The sequence below is a fragment of the Hyperoodon ampullatus genome, assembly GCF_949752795.1.
Source record: "Hyperoodon ampullatus genome assembly, chromosome: 5".
In the NCBI taxonomy this organism is placed as follows: Eukaryota; Metazoa; Chordata; class Mammalia; order Artiodactyla; family Ziphiidae; genus Hyperoodon; species Hyperoodon ampullatus.
Window position 1 is genome coordinate 18,378,825 of NC_136918.1, and position 18,097 is coordinate 18,396,921.

Genomic DNA, 18,097 nt, shown 5'->3' on the forward strand with positions numbered 1-18,097 from the left:
AGATTACATAAATTAAGGCTCAGTCCTACAAGACAGCCCCTTTCCAGCCCCCCACTCCAGATGCCAGCCACAACCCAGGTTACTACCTGTGATTCTGACCAACTGGTTATAAATCAGAGGTTCCCACAACCCCCTCCTTGGGTTTGATTAGTTTGCTAGAGAGGCTCACAAAACTCAAATAAACATTTTACTTACTAGATTACCAGGTTATTATAACAGGATCTCATTTAGAACAGCCAAGATGGAAGAGATGCATATGGCAAGGAATGGGGATAAGACTTGGAACTTCTATGCCCTTTCCTAGGGCACCACCCTCCTTGAAGAATCGCCACATGTTCACTAAGCCAGAAACTCTCTGAACCCAGTCCTTTTGGGGTCTTGTGGAAGCTTCATTATATAGTCCCAACTGATTAAATCATTGGCCATTTGTGATTTATTCAACCTCTAGGTCCTCTCTCCCCGCAAGAGGTGGCAAGGGGGAGGTGAGAAGTGAAGGGATGGATCTGAAAGTTTCAACCCTCTAATCACAGGGTTGGTTCTTCTGGCAACCAGCCCTCATCCTAACTGGAGGTCCAAAAGTCACTTCATTAACATGACAAGAGACACCTTTATGGTTCTCAGACATTATGAAATTCCAAGGGTTTTAGGAGCTCTGTGCCAGAAACTGAAGAAGACCAAATGTGTATTTTTTATTATAAATCACAATATCACAGGTAAAAATAATATATAATGGATGCCTATATAATGGTGAGCTACTATGCCTCTCTTCCCAGTTCTGTATTTTGTGATGTTACATTGGTAGCTTAAAACTCGTCATGGAGGAAATATATAAATGATGGAAGTTGACATATACTAAAATGTGGGCCCTGGAGAGTATGTTGTAAACATTTACCAGTGCACTTCTGCCTCATATTAACACAATCTTTTTAATAGTTTGCTATATTAATGCTGGCCAGTCTAGAGATCGTGGTAGGGACAAATTCAGTATGTTTCACTAACATTATAATCACAACCAGGAAGTTAATCAGTGAACACATTAGAAGAGGGAAGGAATTGTTCTTCCTCTACTCATGTTTTGCAACAACTCTCATGGGACCACCAGCAACACTAGCCAGATATTTCAGCTCTGAGCTAGAGAAATAAATTTTGTGTGTGACTAATCTCTTTGAGAGATAGGCAAGGAAAGAGACTGCTACATGTTTTCTCCAAGGACTCATAAGTTTGTTATGTCCCTTTGAGCTTGTCTTACTCATCAAAAAAGGAAAAGGCACTTAAAAACAATTCTGCCTCACTGGCTGTCACTCTTTGGATGGTAAGAAAATGAAATATTTGGGGGGGACTAAGGATGTAACATTAAGCAGAATATCAAGACAATGTAGTGGGAATCAATTAAAAGGGTGATTTATAACTCCTTTTCTGTATCAAATATTTAAGTGAGCTTATTAAATTAAAGCTAATTATATTTTTTTACCTTGAGTGCTTTTTTGCTTGCTACCTACGATTGTGTGTAAACCTCTTGCCCCACCGTCTGGAGTTTGAGATGATGCTGGAGAGATCCATAGGAGAAGGGAGTTTGACAACATTCTCCTTTGGCAAATCCGTATGGAAGCAATCACACTTCATTGCTGAAAGGAGTGTGAATTAGTGTGACCTTTAGACAATTTGACAACATTTATCAAAATTGCAAATGCATACAGCTTTTGACCCAGCAATTTGACTTTTGTGATATAGTCTATAGATTTACTTGTATATATATGCTCAATGCTATAGGTTCAAATCTATTCATAGTAACATTTTTGCATAATAGCAAATGGTTAGAATCAACTAAAAAATCCATCAATAGGGAATGACTAAATAAATTATGGCTTACTTTTATGGTGGAGAACTATGTACCTGTTAAAAACAAATCCTAGGAATTATATAGTGGGGAAAATATGTCAGAAGAGTAGGTATAATATACATTTTGTATACAATAAGAAAAAATAAAAATCTATATTTCTATCTTATTGAATATGCATAACTCTGGAAAGATCTATAGAATCTAAGAGTAGAGATCTCTATGTGGAAGGCAAGGAGGTTCTGGCTAGATAAAGGACTGGGTTGGAAAGAAAGAAACTTTTTTTTTTTTTTTGCTTGTTATCTTTTATAGTTTTTTGATTTTTTTTGAGCCATATGAACATAACTATTTAAACATTTTTGTAAAATCTTAAACCCATATATATGGCTTGCAATGCTAAGTAGAAAAATATTTGCCCAGCAATAACTGAGATATTATTTGGTCTGATATGATAACTGGAGCTCGAGCTGTGAGATGAAAGGACCACAAGTAGAGATGTGCCGATTTAAGGCAGGGGTCCCCAACCCCTGGGCTGTGAACCGATACTGGTCTGTGGTCTGTTAGGAACTGGCCGCCCAGCAGGTGAGCGACCGGCCAGCGAATGTTACATCTGCCGCTCCGCATCGCTCCCCATCGCTCACATTACCGCCTGAACCATCCCCCCTCCCTATCCGTGGAAAAATTGTCTTCCACGAAATTGGTCCCTGGTGCCAAACAGGTTGGGGACCGTTGATTTAAGGGACTGGACAGAGGATAGTGAGGCACTGAGGGACTAGCACCCCTGCTGCTGGGTCCCATTGGAAGGGTAAAGGGGGTGGAGCTATCATGGAGGCAAGGCAAGGACAACAGTTCTAACTGTAGAAAGCAGCCCATGCCAGGAACAGTGCGGCAATAAGGAGCAAAAAGAAGCTATATCCCAATCTTTCTTTCTTCCCACCCTTAATCTTCTGCTAGTGTCAGACATAAACCAGAGAACAAGGAAGCCTGGGGCACACTCTCTATAGTGGTCATCTTCCTTGGGACAAAGGATGGCCGAAAAGTGTGGAGAATAAAGCCAGGCAACAAATGAAAACTAACCAGAACAGGATATTAGGAGGACAATTTGCATCTTGGATGTGTGTGTAAATCCATCCATGTGTGTTCTATAAATGAGTTAAGATGGCCCCCGATATTGGCTCCTATGGTGTTACTTCCCAGCAGGCTACGGTCATTAGCTCAAATTTTGCCAGCACCAGAATCAAGTTTTTACACATCCAGTTGTTTTAAACATAGCCCAAGTAAGGATATTTATAGTCATTTAGAGACTGGTTGCCTTCTAAACCCTGTGGGACTGCACTGATTTATCTGCCAGTTATAGATAAGACAAACCCCTGGGGCTAGAGAAGAACAAAAACCTTGTTGCCCCTTGGAAGTCTCTGACCCAGGGGCTATCCACTTTGAGGCTGAGTGACATCATGCAGACGTGTAAACCTCTCTCTGATTCCCTTTTCCCCAGGGGCTCCCTTACCCTCTTCCCTTCTTTTTTTTTTTTTTAAGTCAAAAGTCTACTTTTATTTATTTATTTTTAAAAATTAATTTTTTATTGGAGTATAGTTGATTTACAATGTTGTGTTAGTTTCTGATGTACAGCAAAGTGAATCAGTTATACATACACATATATCCACTTTTTCTTAGATTCTTTTCCCATATAGGTCATTATAGAGTATTGAGTAGAGTTCCCTGTGCTATACAGTGGGTCCTTGTTGGTTACCTATTTTTTTAAACATCTTTACTGGAGTATAATTGTTTTAAAATGGTGTGTTAGTTTGTGCTTTATAACAAAGTGAATCAGTTATACATATAAATATATCCCCATATCTCTTCCCTCTTGCATCTCACATCCTCCCATCCTTCCCTGTCCCACCCCTCTAGGTGGTCACAAAGCACCGAGCTGATCTCCCTGTGCTATGCGGCTGCTTCCCACTAGCTATCTATTTTACATTTGGTAGTGTATATATGTCCATGCCACTCTCTTACTTCACCCCAGCTTACCCTTTCCCCTCCCCATGTCCTCAAGTACCTTCTCTACATCTGTGTCTTTATTCTTGTCCTGCCCCTAGGTTCTTCAGAACCATTATTTTTTTGTTTTTTAGATTCCATATATATGTGTTAGCATACGGTATTTGTTTTCTCTTTCTGACTTACTTCACTCTGTATGACAGTCTCTAGATCCATCCACCTCACTACAAATAACTCAATTTCACTTCTTTTTATGGCTGAGTAATATTCCACTGTATATATGTGCCACATCTTCTTTATCCATTCATCTATCAATGGACACTTAGGTTGCTTCCATGTCCTGGCTATCGTAAATAGAGCTGCAATGAACATTGCGGTACATGACACTTTTTGAATTATGGTTTTCTCAGGGTATATGCCCAGTAGTGGAATTGCTGGGTCGTATGGTACTTCTATTTTTAGTTATGTAAGGACCTCCATACTGTTATCCATAGTGGCTATATCAATTTATATTCCCACCAACAGTGCAAGAGGGTTCCCTTTTCTCCACACCCTCTCCAGCATTTATTTTTAGTAGATTTTTTGATGATGGCCATTCTGACTTGTGTGAGGTGATACCTCATTGTAGTTTTGATCTGCATTTCTCTAATGATTAGTGATGTTGAGCATCCTTTCCTGTGTTTGTTGGCAATCTGTATATCTTCTTTGGAGAAACGTCTATTTAGGTCTTCTGCTCGTTTCTGGATTGGGTTGTTTGTTTTTTTGGTATGGAGCTGCATGAGCTGCTTGTAAATTTTGGAGATTAATCCTTTGTCAGTTGCTTCATTTGCAAATATTTTCTCCCATTCTGAGGGTTGTCTTTTCATCCTGTTTGTGGTTTCCTTTGCTGTGCAAAAGCTTTGAAGATTCATTAGGTCCCATTTGTTTATTTTTGTTTTTATTTCCATTTCTCTAGGAGGTGGGTCAAAAAGGATCTTGCTGTGATTTATGTCATAGAGAGTTCTGCCTCTGTTTTCCTCTAAGAGAGTTAAAGTGTCTGGCCTTACATTTAGACCTTTAATCCATTTTGAGTTTATTTTTATGTATGGTGTTAGGGAGTGTTCTAATTTCATTCTTTTACAGGTAGCAATCCGGTTTTCCCAGCACCACTTATTGAAGAGGCTGTCTTTCCTCCATTGTATATTCTTTACTCCTTTATCAAAAATAAGGTAACCATATGTGCGTGGGTTTACCTTTGGGATTTCTTTCCTGTTCCATTGATCTGTATTTCTGTTTTTGTGCCAGTACCATACTGTCTTGACTACTGTAGCTTGGTAGTATAGTCTGAAGTCTGGGAGCCTAATTCCTCCAGCCCCATTTTTCTTTCACAAGATTGCTTTGGCTATTCGGGGTCTTTTGTGTTTCCATACAAATTGTGAAATTTTTTGTTCTAGTTCTGTGAAAAATGCCATTGGTAATTTGGTAAGGGTTGCATTGAATTTGTAGATTGCTTTGGGTGGTATAGTCATTTTCACAATGTTGATTCTTCCAATCCAAGAACATGGTATATCTCTCCATCTGTTTGTATCATCTTTAATTTTTTCATCAATGTCTTATAGTTTTCTGCATACAGGTTTTTTGTCTCCTTAGGTAGGTTTACTCCTAGGTATTTTATTCTTTTTGTTGCAGTGGTAAATGGGAGTGTTTCCTTAATTTCTCTTTCAGATTTTTCATCATTAGTGTATAGGAATGCAAGAGATTTCTGTGTATTAATTTTGTATCCTGCTACTTTACCAAATTCATTGATTAGCTCTAGTAGTTTTCTGGTGGCATCTTTAGGATTCTCTATGTATAGTATCATGTCATCTGCAAACAGTGACAGTTTTACTTCTTCTTTTCTGATTTGGATTCCTTTTATTTCTTTTTCGTCTCTGATTGTTGCGGCTAAAACTTCCAAAACTATGTTGAATAATAATGGTGAGAGTGGGCAACCTTGTCTTGTTCCTGATCTTAGTGGAAATGCCTTCAATTTTAACCATTGAGAATGATGTTTGCTGTGGGTTTGTCATATATGTTCTTTATTATGTTGAGGAAAGTTCCCTCTATGCCTACTTTCTGGAGGGTTTTTATCATAAATGGTGTTGAATTTTGTCAAAAGCGTTCTCTGCATCTATTGAGATGATCCTATGTTTTTTCTCCTTCAATTTCTTAATATGGTGTATCACATAGATTGATTTGCATATATTGAAGAATCCTTGCATTCCTGAGATAAACCCCGCTTGACCATGGTGTCTGATCCTTTTAATGTGCAGTTGCATTCTGTTTGCTGGTATTTTGTTGAGCATTTTTGCATCTGTGTTCATCAATGATATTGGCCTGTAGTTTTCCTTTTTTGTGACATCTTTGTCTTATTTTGATATCAGGGTGATGGTGGCCTTGTAGAATGAGTTTGGGAGTGTTCCTCCCTCTGCGATATTTTGGAAACGTTTCAGAAGGATAGGTGTTAGCTCTTCTCTAAATGTTTGATAGAATTTACCTGTGAAGCCATCTGGTCCTGGGATTTTGTTCTTGGAAGATTTTTAATCACAGTTTCAATTTCAGTGCTTGTGATTGGTCTGTTCATATTTTCTATTTGTTCTTGGTTCAGTCTATGAAGGTTGTGATTTTCTAAGAATTTGTCCATTTCTTCCAGGTTGTTCATTTTATTGCCGTATAGTTGCTCGTAGTAATCTCTCATGATCCTTTGTATTTCTGCAGTGTCAGTTGTTACTTCTCCTTTTTCATTTCTAATTCTATTGATTTGAGTCTTCTCCCTTTTTTTCTGATGAGTCTGGCTAATGGTTTATCAATTTGTTTATCTTCTCAAAGAACCAGCTTTTAGTTTTATTGATCTTTGCTATCGTTTCCTTCATTTCCTTTTCATTTATTTCTGATCTGATCTTGATTTGTTTCCTTCTGCTAACTTTGGGGGTTTTTTGTTCTTCTTTTTCTAATTGCTTTAGGTGTAAGGTTAGGTTGTTGAATTGAGATTTTTCTTCTTTCTTGAGGTAGGATTGTATTGCTATAAACTTCCCTCTTAGAACTGCTTTTGCTGCAATCCATAGGTTTTGGGTCATTGTGTTTTCATTGTCATTTGTTTCTAGGTATTTTTTGATTTATTCTTTGTTTTCTTCAGTGATCTCTTGGTTATTTAGTAGTGTATTGTTTAGCCTCCATGTGTTTGTATTATTTACAGATTTTTTTCCTGTAATTGGTATTTAATCTCATAGCGTTGTGTTCAACTCTATGTGTTCAGCTCCCTCCCAGAGGTGCAGATCCTGTCCCTATTCCTTTTTCTTTTGCCCTACCTGGTTATGTGGGGGAGTTTCTTGCCTTTTGGGAGGTCTGAGGTCTTCTACCAGTGTTCTGTAGGAGTTGCTCCGCATGTAGATGTATTTCTGATGTATTTGTGGGGAGGAAGGTGATCTCCAAGTCTTACTCCTCCACCATCTTTTTTTTTTTTTTTTTTTTTTTTGCGGTACGCGGGCCTCTCACTGTTGTGGCCTCTCCCATTGCGGAGCACAGGCTCAGCAGCCATGGCTCACGAGCCCAGCCGCTCTGCGGCATGTGGGATCTTCCCGGACCGGGGCACGAACCCATGTCCCCTGCATTGGCAGGCGGACTTTCAACCACTGCGCCACCAGGGAAGCCCTCCTCCACCATCTTAAAGGTCTCTCCTTCCCTTCTGAGTGAGAGCCCCACGCTGTTGTCTCTGAAAGGTCTTCTGTGAAGGACTTCCTCTCTAGTGCAACCTGTCAAAACACCACTCAACAAAGCTCATTATGCATCACTGCCACCATTGATCATGATCAGGCCCAAAAGCCTCTAATTCATTACAATGTTGCACACGTGGATAACTGTTCAATTCAATCAATATGAGTAGTTAGTATTCAGATAATTTTTCATAAATTATTCTATTCAGTTCTTAAAATAACTCTGTAGATTAAGTTCTATTATCCCCACTCAGAAGTTAAATGTCTTGTCCAAGTCTGAAGGTCATGATACAAACCTGGGCAGACTTCTGACTTCAAGTCTTAAATTCTTCCTCTGTACCACCCATAAGACTCTTCTTTAATCCCCTGAACTCCTTCATTTTCCTCCATTTTTGCCTAATGCACAATATTTATTATTTATCATTCTTTCTCTCTTTTAAGGAGGACAATAAGATGACATGCTCAGAGGTTCATGTAATTCCCAGAATTCAGCAGATTCATTAAAAAAAATCAGCTTGAATTCTTTCTGACTCTTCTGTTTCTAGCCATGTTATATAACTATATTACTTAAAAAATTTCTCACTCTAAAACCCCTTACATATGTTGTATGAAGTATAATAAACTTGTTTTTCAATGCAAAGCTTGGCTCATAAGAGGGAGGAAGAACAAGACTAGAGGAAAAAAACAAAGTAGGAGGTCTTAACACATGAAACCATCCCTGTTGAGTGTATCTTCCAGTCTCTACATCTCAAAGCTTTGTCTTTTTGCAGCTATATATGGGATAGGAAGTTAGGTCTTAAGGTACCCAAAGCAGGGATTTGGAACTGAAGCCCCATATTCACTTGAGAGCCATGAAAGACTACATTCTCAGAGAATGATAGATTTGTACAATTTGACTAGCAGCAAAGAGAAACAATAAAGAAAAAAAATTCATCAAGCTTATTCATCTAGATAGAAGCAATTTGGGAGACTGGGATTCATTTTCTCTTTCCTGTATGGTCCAGGGAACTCTGAACTAGGCAAGTAACTGTATGTGGTTCCAGATTGGTAGGAACCCAGACATATGGGAGAAGTAAAAGCAAATACTCTGGGGAGAGATGCCCAGGTATCAGAGATCTCATTATAAAGCCTAGTCATTTGATTGTGGATTTTGAGTCCACAATCAAAAATTACAAAACATATGAGGAATAAGGTCACAATGAGCAAGAGCCAGTGAAACACAGAAAAGTCAAATTTGATCCCCAAGAGCCTTGTTTATTCAAATTATTGGATGTAGATGCATACACACACACACACACACACACACACACACACAGAGTTATTGGATAGAAAATAATATAATGTGTTTTAAGATCTCCACAGGATGAGCATGCCATCCAACTCATGATCTGTTGCCAAAGAGATTCAGAGAAGATTTTGTCATTTAATCTTCGGTGACTAACTAGAATGTGCCTTATTTTTAATGTCATAGTGAGGGGCAAAAATGGAAAATGTTCATAAAACAAAGGAAAGTTTTGAAACTGAAAATTATGACACTAACCCTCAGAAATAATTTTAACATAAGAAATAGCAAACTTCTACCTAGTCTTATGGCTTGCCTGGCTTTATTTTTTAAGGTCTGTAAAATGAAAATTTCAGATCATACTGTGGGAAAGGGAGAAAATGTTTTTTCTCCTCTCTTGCTTTGGCAGGCTTGAAAAAGAAACTACTGCTACTTCTGAGAATTCAGCTGTTTTTCATGGTGGTAAGTTCACCAGTTTCCATGTAAAAACATACAAATCCAGCTCTATCATGCTAATATGAAACAATCCCCAAGACACATTGTTACATGAAAAAACTCAAGATGCAGGACAGTGTGTAAATGCCCCATTTGTGTAAAAAATATATATATAACATATATAATATGCATGGAATATTCATGCAGGAATATGTAAAATAAGTATAATTGTCTGAAGGAGGATGCAAGTGAATTTGGGGGGATCTAGTGATGGAGCACAACATACATGAGTGTGTTTTATTTTAATTTTATAAACCTGGTTAATTAAAAAATAAACAAATTCCTTCATTAGTCAAGATACCATCTTTAGTTATTGATTACAAATTATTTATCATATACTTAGGCAATAAAATATCTATCATGTATAGTGCATTATGTAGCTGAAAGATGTTTGTTTAGGTTTGGATCCTGGTTCCATGACTCTTTAGCTTTATTAGTTTGGACAAGTTCTTTTATCTCTTCATGCCTTGGTTTCCTCTTCTATTTAATGATAAAGTTGTTTTGAGGATTAAATAAAATAATCCATATATAATTATTTACACAGTACCTGACACATGGAAAAGACAGGAAGTGTTAGATTATATTGAGATTTCAACCTTGCTGATTATTTTTTAGTTCCTACATTTCAAACACCTTTATGCACTTGAAGCCTAAAAACTAAACGTTAATTAAAGAGGACAGGAAGTTTTAATAGTAAGACACTATTATTTGATAAATATTATACATTTGCTTTCAGAACATTTGTTTGTCAGGCATATATATATATATATATTTTTTTTTTTTTTTTTTTTTTGCGGTACGCGGGCCTCTCACTGTTGTGGCCTCTCCCATTATGGAGCACAGGCTCTGGACGTGCAGGCTCAGCGGCCATGGCTCATGGGCCCAGCCGCTCCGTGGCATGTGGGATCTTCCCGGACCGGGGCACGAACCCATGTCCCCTGCATCGGCAGGCGGACTCTCAACCACTGCGCCACCAGGGAAGCCCCTGTCAGGCATATTTTGAAGGTAATGCCAAAACCATGCTGAAATATCAGAAGATCTATATTGTTCTCTTATGGAAATACTTGGCCCTCTGCCTACTTACCATCTGATAAACACCTGCATAGAAAAATTTCATTTTGCAGTTTGCCAAATATTTTTATGAGCATTGGGAAGTGTGTCCTCTGGACAAGAAAATAAAACATGCACTTTGTTTATGAAATCATATTGTTACTTCATTTGAAGTTACTAGTGAATGAAATCTTTCAGTAATACCAGACAAGAGAGCAAAGATTTGGCTTCCAAGAATTCTCATTTAGTCATTTTCAATGAGAAATATGACAAATTACCAAATATACAAAAATACCAGACTTCACTGATCACCAGAATTCTTCCTGGAAGACTGATTTACATTTGAAGCCAAATCCTAAGAGAATGTGCAGCTTGCAAAATACATCTTCTGAACCCAGGGAGTGGGGTGATTTTTAACCAGGTGACTACCTCTCTCTCCTTGGTGGAGAATATCCTCTGACCCTCCTTAACTATTCATCAGAGCTGGAGACCAATGAATCAGATTTAATTGTAGGGTATTTGTTGTTGTTATTTTACCTTAGGCTTTAGCTAAAAATTGCTTCGTAGCTTTAGTTAGACAACTGTTAATTATTTGTTAATGATATTTACTTTGCCTTAGGTTAAGCATGCTAATATCCTCAGATATTTCCTATCCTTACTCTGAATATCTAGATAAATTTTTCAATAATCTTGGCGTTTCTTAGATATCTGCATTCATTAACTATTGCTGCATAACAAATTCCCTTTATTAAGTGGCTTACAACAACACAAATTTATTGTCTCATGGTTTTTGTGCTACAGGAACTCAGGTACAGGTTAGCAGGGACTTCTGCTCAGATTTTCACTAGGTTGAAATCAAAGTGTCTGCCACAGCTGCCATCTCATCTGAGGCTCAGAGGGATCTTCTTCCAAGCTCACTGGTCGTTGGCAGAATGCTGTTCCTTATGATTGTGGGACTGAAGTCCTCAGTTCCTACAGGCTGCCCACCATTCCCTGCCATGTGGTTCTCCCTACAACATGGTGGTTTGTTTCTTCAAGGCCAACAGGAGAGCATCAGCTGCTGCTTGGAATAGCTCTCCCCCAGCTGTCACAATAGAGTCTTTTTTTTTTTTTTTTTGTATTTATTTATTTATTTATGGCTGTGTTGGGTCTTCGTTTCTATGCGAAGGCTTTCCCTAGTTGTGGCAAGCGGGGGCCACTCTTCATTGTGGTGCCCGGGCCTCTCACTATCGTGGCCTCTCTTGTTGTGGAGCACAGGCTCCAGACGTGCAGGCTCAGTAATTGTGGCTCACGGACCTAGTTGCTCCGTGGCATGTGGGATCTTCCCAGACCAGGGCTCGAACCCGTGTCCCCTGCAATGGCAGGCAGATTCTCACCCATTGCGCCACAAGGGAAGCCACAATAGAGTCTTATATAACTTAACCTAAACAATGGACTGGCTACCCTTCATATTCATAGGTCCTGTTCACACTTAAAGGGTGCGGATTATACTGGGCTGTACACCAGGGGGTGGGAGTCTTGGGAACCATCTTAGAATTCTGCCTGCCACACTATTTACTGCTTATCATGAGGGTGAGAGGTGAAGAGGGTTGTATTTGTCTTGTGTTGTAGATGCGCTGAAGCATAATCTCAATGTAAATTCTGGTGTGTCCATGTTTTTGCCCCCAAGTTTTTCCTACTGCAATTTGATTTTTCCATGGTGGTAAAACATGCCTTCAAACTTGGATTTGCAGAATCAGAAATCGAGAGATGCTATGAATTTACATGGGGGATAAAATAATGCTGAAGGGTCCTAGTAGGCTACTTTTCATGGTAAAAAAGTAGCTAGTTATATATAAAAATTCTTTTTATCAGGATTCAGATTAACAAATTATGGTAATTGTGAGTGAGAAATAATAACAGTCACCAGTTGAATACCCCTTATCTCAGGGGCTCTACACACATTATTTCCTCCAATCTTCCCTATGAAGAAATTGAAGCTCAATTAATAAATAAATGTTAAAAATGAATCAATGTCAATTTATTTTTCAGTACCCACAGCTAGTAGGTCTCGGGGCTAAGGTTTCAAATCTAGCCCCATTCGAGTTCAAAGACTATATTCTCTAAATTCTACACTGTCATCAAAACTAAGAGCCTGAGAAATTCCCACTTAGATTGTCCACAAACATTTACTGAAGGGCTGCTCTGTCTGTGCCAGGCACCATGCTAACCACAGGAGACACAATGGTGAACAAGATTGACGTGGTCTCTGTCTGCCAGAATAAGAGCTCAAGCTTCCACTAGAGTCTGAGATCATAAGTTTTCCTTACAGCAGATAAGGATACTATGTTATTAGTATTAACAATACTAATTAGTAATGTTCGTAATTCTGTTCTATGTTGAATATAATAAGTGTGCTTGAGTTTCTGATATAGTCACAGTGAATCTAAATAAACCTTTCTAACTATAATAGAAAACTATAAAATTTTTCTTGCAGTTGCTGTTTAAAAAGGAGTAAGAAATTCTGTGTGTGTGTGTGTACACATGCACTTTGCTTTGAGAAAAAATAACCTATTAGTGAAAAATTAACATTAACAATCAGAAAATTTTAAACTGTGGTAAGGTTTAAATTATAAATTTGGATTGTTCTTACATAGTATCTTTGAGTTGAGCAGTGTTACCCTGTTGCCAGACTGAGCATGTGCTCTGGGCATGCACAAAGAGGGGCACTAAACACACAAACCACTAAGTAGATAAATAAATAGGGGAGAGTGAGAGCAAGAGAGATTTGGAGAGAGAGAGATTGAGACTGAGGTTGATTTAGCTTCAAAGGATTTATCTAGAATTTTGAAAACAAAAAAATCTAGAATAAAAGTTTTACTATCTATGTACATGTACATTTTATTTAACTGTTTTTATTTTATATATATGGAGAAAATCAAGCATACCATCATGTTTTCATTGATTTGGGGTTTCTAAAAACCCTAACACAGTCGGTCTTATTTTGGATCAACTGTTTAACACTTTTCTTTTCATAGGTTACCATTAAAGCAGAAGGACTTTTGAAGTGAACTGGTGCACCCCAGAAATAAAAATGTTAAAGTAACTTTAAATTCTTTTGTAAATTACAGAGAAACAACTATTGCCACCTAATGGTAGCAATGCAAACTGCAATCGGTGCTTATTTCTTTAATAGACATCTGCAACGTTTACAGCACATTGGACTACATAAAAATGGTATCAGTTTAAAATACAAATGACTTTAAAATAACAAATTTGGTAATGATAAGTATGGAAACATCTATTAATATCAATAATGCACTTTTATATAATTACTGGACTGGGAAAAGCCTTATGCCTTATTTTAATACTTGACATTAAACAGTTCTGATGAACGTTTTCATGGTGCTACTTCTATTAAAACAAAAGCATAATATAACATGAGAAAATTATTTTTTATGACTTTAACTAGGTTTTTAAATTACATTGGAAAAAATCGACTAAATATGCTTTGAGTTTACTATGAAATAAAATCTGAATACTTGATAATGGTTTTGTAATTATTTTTTGTTCATGTGTTTAAATATTCCATGAATTTCATTTTCTCTTGGGAAATATATCTAAAGTATTTAGTTAAAACTAAGGTTTATTGTATAATTTAGGATGAATTACAATAATATCAAAGTTAGGTACTCAGTCAGTATAATGATTTAATGGGGATGTGATAATCATTAATATTCAAGATATGCCCTCTAAAGAGACAGCACAGAAAGTTGCTTACCTAGTGGAATGTGTAGGTTTCTCAAATTATTGCACTGTCATATTGTCAAATTCTACTGTGTAAGAATGTCAAGTCATTGTTTTCCCAGTTAAAGTCACTCTTTAAGATGACTGACTATATTGTGCTTTTTTCATCTTGCTGACATCAGTTCTCTTTGGAAGAGAAACTTGGGACAGAAAATTTTGATGAGTAGTCAGAGAAGAAACGTAGTCCTGACTGTGGGGCACTGCAGGGTAGGGAAAGTGAAGAAGGAAGTGCCCTCCCTCTCTGGCCCTGAACTCCTAGGGGAACCCAAGTGAAGGGGGAAAATTTGAAGACAATGTTAACAGCATAGAGAGATCATTTACCTACTATACTATGTTGATGGTAAAAGACTAGGATTTAGAGTCAAAAGACCTCCATGTTTTGGTTCTATAACCCTAACTGGGTTATCAATTAATCTTATAAGCCTTGGTTTATTTATTTATCAAATGGGTATAAGATATTTATTTAAATCATGCACAACTGACAACTCACATAATAGCCAAGGCTTCCCATTAGTTGCTATGAGTTAGTCTATAATTAGACTACATGTTGCTATAATTAGTCTTAGCTAATTATGTGCCACTGGCTTAGGTGGAACAATAACTGGAGAACTATGGGGTTGGAAAGAGAGATTTTAATTTTTTTAAAGGTAGAAACTTGAGTATTTTTTTTTTTTTTTTTTTTTGTGGTACGCGGGCCTCTCACTGTTGTGGCCTCTCCCGTTGCGGAGCACAGGCTCCGGATGCACAGGCTCAGCAGCCATGGCTCACGGGCCCAGCCGCTCCGCGGCATATGGGATCCTCCCAGACCGGGGCACGAACCCGTATCCCCTGCATCGGCAGGCGGACTCTCAACCACTGCGCCACCAGGGAGGCCCGAAACTTGAGTATTTTTAAATGCTCAGAAATATGCTCATGGGAGGAAGACATTGCCATTCACCTCACATAAGTCAACACTGACTTCTGAGGATTATATATCTGACACACAGCAAGCTGGAATTGTTTTATGTTTTAAACCAAGAATATATCTGTAGGAGATATCATTAATGTTCATCAAATACCCATTTTTCTCTTCATTTCCCACCTGCTTCTTCAGCTGGGGTGTGTCCATGCGAGCAGTTCTTTAACGAATGAGCTGTAAAAAGTGATATGCATCCTTCCAGATAGAGGAAATTAAAAGCCAGTGTGGTTTCAACATTTTTCTCCTCCCCATCATTTGTGTTCCCAATGGTATAATAAGGCTAATATAATATAAATATTATATTATATATATTTAATATTTGAGACTGGTCTGTACTTTTCCATTTTTAGTACTATTTGGGGGGTGGGGTGAAATAAATGTTCCGATGGCTTTTACTAAAAATCTAGACGTTTTCATTCCTTTTCTGTGCTCGGGAACAATTTTAATAATATTGAAGTTAGAACTAAATTAATCTCATTTTTTTCCTGATATGTATTATATTATTTAAAGCTATGAATTTCCTCTTAACGTTGTTTTAGCCTTTTCACACAGATTCTAATATTTTTATTAGAATTTTAAATTATTTTTTATATTTAAAAATTTTTAAATCACTTCTCTATTTTTCCTCTATGTAGTTTTCTGCCATATACAAATAGATGATAAATAGGAAGGTAGATCGATAGATAGATGATAGATACAATAGACATATGTTAAAGTGGGATTCCTTTGTTTTTAACTGCTGTGAAACGTTGCTCAATAGAATAAAAGTTAGGAACCCTAATCACACATTCGTCTATGTATTAGTATGAAAATAGCAGAAAATTATTTCTGAAAAAATAAAACTTGGCTTTCTTTTATTGAAGACTGTGTCTTATTTCTGTTTTTATTAATAAAACTCAAACTTTCCAATGCTGTTTATCAACTTTATAAATATGATTTTAAAGTTTTTACAATGTGAAACTTGAACATCTTCAAATTTAGCAAAAATTCCATTATGAAACAATTGAGCTATTCCTCTGACTCCTAAATTTATCTTGGTTCAAATCACATTAACACACATGCCACATTAACTTCACACAAGGATAATCAAGTAACAACTCAGAGATATTTACAGGGATGTTTTTGATTTTAAAGTTTACCATATCATATGGCAGTTGTTTTATGATTAGCTATAGGAAAATTTTTTCTATGTATTAGTAACTGGAGAAACTACATTTTTTTTTTCTGAGCAACTGATGTAAAGCAATTAAAAGTACTCATTGTTAGTCAGTAGCTGTGTAGAATTGTTGATTTAATTTAGAGCTTGTCAAATATGCATATTTTTAAAAATTTAAAAACAGAACTAAGGACACATCAATCTAATAGAATCGAGGAGAAAGGAAAATATAATTAGAAAAGGAAAAGCATTGTTAACAGTACACAATAATATGATAGTAATATATCTACCATCAGAAACTACAATCAGTACACACACACACGGTAAAAGAGAAAAATTCTCAATTTGTTTAAACTACAAAATCAGCTATACCTTGTTTATAAGAGACATACTATAACGGTGTTCAGAAAGATGATTATCAGACAAAATAGATTTTAAGTTAAATACATTATTATGGAGAAGAGGGCATTACATGATAAAAGGAAGATATGATTTTGATAAAACACATACTAATATATATGAAGCAAAAATTATAAATAGAAATTTATAGTTATGCAATCACAGAGAAAGATTTGTAATTCTACTTAACATTTTAAAACATTAGTTGCTTGAGCAAACAAAAATTAGTGTCAATATAGAGTATTTAAACAAAGCAATTTATAAGCTTGATATAATAGCCATACATGCGATGTGTATAAAACAATTAGACAGTTTCATGTTATTTTCAAGTACAAGAAATCTCTTTAAAAATGAACGTGCTTTGGCCACAAAGAAACTCTCAACAGACGTAAATAATAAAGTTAGAAATCATTAGCAAAAACATAGGCACTTGGACATTTAAAAATGCATGTTAATATAAATTATTGGTTAAAGAAAGAAATAATCATATATTCATATATCAAAATGGACATGATAGATATCATATAAAATGAAAAAAGTTGCAGATTCATAAAGTGATACCATTTATGTAAACTTAAACACATAAAACAACGTTACTATGTAGAAATACATAGGCACTGGCTAACGTAACATGCATGGGAATGATGTAAAACGTCTTCAGGGCAGTGGGTACTCTAGGAAATCAGGAAGGGGAAAGGATGGAGTTAGTGTTATAGTTGGATCTGAATATTTAATTCCTTTTCTTTTTTTTTTTTAAGACCTGAAGCAAATGCTGTGAAGTGTTAATTTCCCCTAAATCTGGTTGTTGAATGCTGAGCTATTTTTATTCTTTTTAAAATATATAAAATACGTTGTAGTTAAAATTAAAGGAATATCTTTTTTTTTTACATCTTTATTGGAGTATAATTGCTTTACAATGGTGTGTTAGTTTCTGCTTCATAACAAAGTGAATCAGTTATACATATACGTATGTTCCCATATCTCTTCCCTCTTGCGTCTCCCTCCCTCCCACCCTCCCTATCCCACCCCTCTAGGTGGTCACAAAGCACCAAGCTGATCTCCCTGTGCTATGCGGCTGCTTCCCACTAGCTATCTATTTTACGTTTGGTAGTGTATATATGTCCATGCCACTCTCTCACTTTGTCCCAGCTTACCCTTCCCCCTCCCCATATCCTCAAGTCCATTCTCTAGTAGGTCTGTGTCTTTATTCCTGTCTTACCCCTAGGTTCTTCCTGACATTTTTTTCCTTAAATTCCATATGTATGTGTTAGCATACGGTATTTGTCTTTCTCTTTCTGACTTACTTCACTCTGTATGACAGACTCTAGGTCTATCCACCTCATTACAAATAGCTCAATTTCATTTCTTTTTATGGCTGAGTAATATTCTATTGTATATATGTGCC